Source organism: Athene noctua, chromosome 33, assembly GCF_965140245.1.
Source record: "Athene noctua chromosome 33, bAthNoc1.hap1.1, whole genome shotgun sequence".
NCBI lineage: Eukaryota > Metazoa > Chordata > Aves > Strigiformes > Strigidae > Athene > Athene noctua.
In genome coordinates, this window is record NC_134069.1 from 1875126 (window position 1) to 1877854 (window position 2729).

Here is a 2729-nt window from a genome sequence, read left to right on the forward strand (position 1 = left end):
CCGCCGGCCCCGCGCCTCGCTCCGCGCCCCCCCGCGCACGGCCCGGCCGCCCCCCCGGCCCCTCCCGCGCCCCCGAGCGCAGCCTGACCGCGGGAGCGGAGCCGCGGGGCGATCCGCGCCGTCCCCGCCGCCGCCGGGGAGCCGCCGCGCGTCCGCGGGGGACCGCGCCCGCGCGGGGGGGGCCGCGCCGGCGGCCGTCTCCGCGCGGGGCTCCGCGCCCGCCCGGCCCCGGTGCCCGGCGCCTCCGCCCCTGCGCGACGGGGCCGCCGCGCCCGCGGCGGGGGGGGCGCCCGCGTCTCCCGGGGCCGGTCGCGCGGGGCCGCGGCCGCGTCTCGGCTCCGGGCGGGGCCGGGACTCCGCGGGCGGGGCCGCGTCCGCGCACGGTCCCCGCGCCGCCGCCGCCGGGCGCTCTGCGGGGCTGGAGCGGCGCCGCCCGCCCCGCCCGCCCCGCCCGCGCTGCCCGCGCCCCTCAGCCTTGACAGCAGACGATGCCCACGACAGGCAGATGGGCAGTGACATCGTGGACATGGCCACGACAGACCCCGTGTCCTGGCTGACGGATGTAAGTGTCCCGTGGCTGGATTGTCCTTCCGTGTCAAGACGTGTCAAATCTTGTTCTTCCCTCCTGCCCTAACCGGGCTCTCTCGGGCACCCAAAGCCACGTCAAGGCAGCAGGGAGGGGTGGGAAGGGCAGCACCATCCTCACCCGTGTCCTCTCCAGGTGCCAAAAATCCTGAGACACATCCACAGAAATGTGGAGCGGATCCGCGAGGAGCCGGCCCGGCGCAGCCTGCACTCACTGCTGCTGCTGCTGACAGACTGGAGCCCCAGGGAGGTGGTCAGGAGCCTTCTGAGCATCTCTCCAACGTGTGACAGGTACCAGCCCTGACAGCCTTGAGGGCTCGTTCCCCACGGGGAGAGTGGCCCAGAGACTCTCTGGCTGCCAGACCCACGGGAAACTGCGGGATATCCCCGAGGAGCAGGGCTCTCCATCCCGCCGCGCTTCCCCCTGCAGCCAGAGCCGGCCCAAGCAGAGCCCCTGCCCCACGGGAACAGAACCTCACCCCCCTCGGCCTCCCCGGGCACCGCGAAAAGAGGGGGTGGGCAGGGCCGGGGTCCGGGGGAGCCGAGGCAGCTCTGCTGAGCGAGTTGGCTCTGGCTCCGCAGGGCGGCCATGGCCATGTGGGAGGTGATGATCTCCGTGCCCTGGGCTCTGCGGAGAGTCATGTCGGAGCTGCTCGGCGTGCTGCAGGACTGGCGGCTGTGCAGGGTGTTCAGCTCTGCCACGGATGACGCCTGCATCTACCCCTTGGCGGTGAGTGACCCACGCCCAGCCCCACCGCTCTGCCTTCCTCCTCCTCCTCCTCCTCCTCCTTCCCCTGCTCAGCACCAGCCAGACCCCCGTGCCACACGCTCGGGCCCACCCCACGCTGGTTTGGCCCCACCAAGCCTGTCCCGGCACAGGCAGCGCTCTGCCCTCCCCCCTGCCGGCATCCCCCTGCCCAGCTCCGCAGCCTGGAGACCCCGGGAAGGGGCAGAAACCAGAGTCGAGGCAGTTGCTGGTCCTGGGTCAGAGACGTGGGGACTCGGAGGTGGCCGCAGGGGGAGAGGAGACGCTTGCCATGGACCGTGCTGGTGCGGGGAGGGAGCCCTGCAGCTCTGCTGGTCTCTCACCACTGTCTCCATTGTAGCTCCTGGCCTGCGCTAACATCGACAGGAAGGAGTTTTCTGCCCTCTACAAAGCCCAGCGGTACCTGAGGCATCCCAGCCCCGTGATGCTCTCGCTGGTGCTCACGGGCCTCATCACGCTGTCGCAAACACCTGGAACGGTGAGTGGGGGGTCGGCAAGGGGAGCCACATCGGCAGGTGGGGGCTGGGGCGGTGGGGGGGTCTTTCACCGCTTCACAAAAAGGCAACGGTGTGTTTCGTACAGGCCAGAAAACTCCCGGTGCTGCTCCCTGACGTACTGGAGACCCTGACAGATGCCGACGCCGATGTCAAGACGAAGGTCCTGGTGTTGTTCATAAACGTGCTGGGTCACATGAAGAGGGAGGAGGCCAACCTCATCTCCCTGAGCCTGGCGGAGAAGCTCCTGCCCCTCTTCGATGATGTAAGGCTGCCATGGGAGCCTGAGCTGAGGCGATGGCTGCAGGATGGGTGCCCTTCAGGGTGGCCATGCGGGAAGCTTCTGGGCAGGGCTCCCCCCTTACTCCTCTTGTGTAGCCTTTGGGGGCTCTTCCCCTCCCCGCTCCTCTTCCGGGCCCTTTCAGGGCTCCGGGGCGTTGAGCCACAGCTGCAGGTCTGGCCGACGGCTCCTGCGTTCAGGCTCGGACCCCGGAGCAGCTCCTCTCCCCCGGCCACGCTGCCGCCCTGCTCCCTGTGGGCGAGGAGCGGCTGGTGCTGAGCTCCCTCTGTCCTCCTCCCTGCCAGGAGTGCAGCCGGGTGCGGGAGCTCTCCATCCGCCTCTTCAAAGATGTGATGAAGACCGCGGTGTGGAGAAATAAGAAAAAAATGGTGAAGAAAGTGCAGGGGGTGTTGCTGCCTCTGTTCTTCCACACCAACGAGCCCATCGAGAGCGTGGCCAAGGTGCGGTGACCAGCGATCGGTGTCGCGGGGAAGGGTGTGCTGACACCACGGGGGTGGCCTGGGCGTGAGGGACAATGGGAATATGTGTCACGGCAGGTCCCGCTGCACTGGTCCCAGTGCTGCAGAGCTGGAGGGGGAGGTGG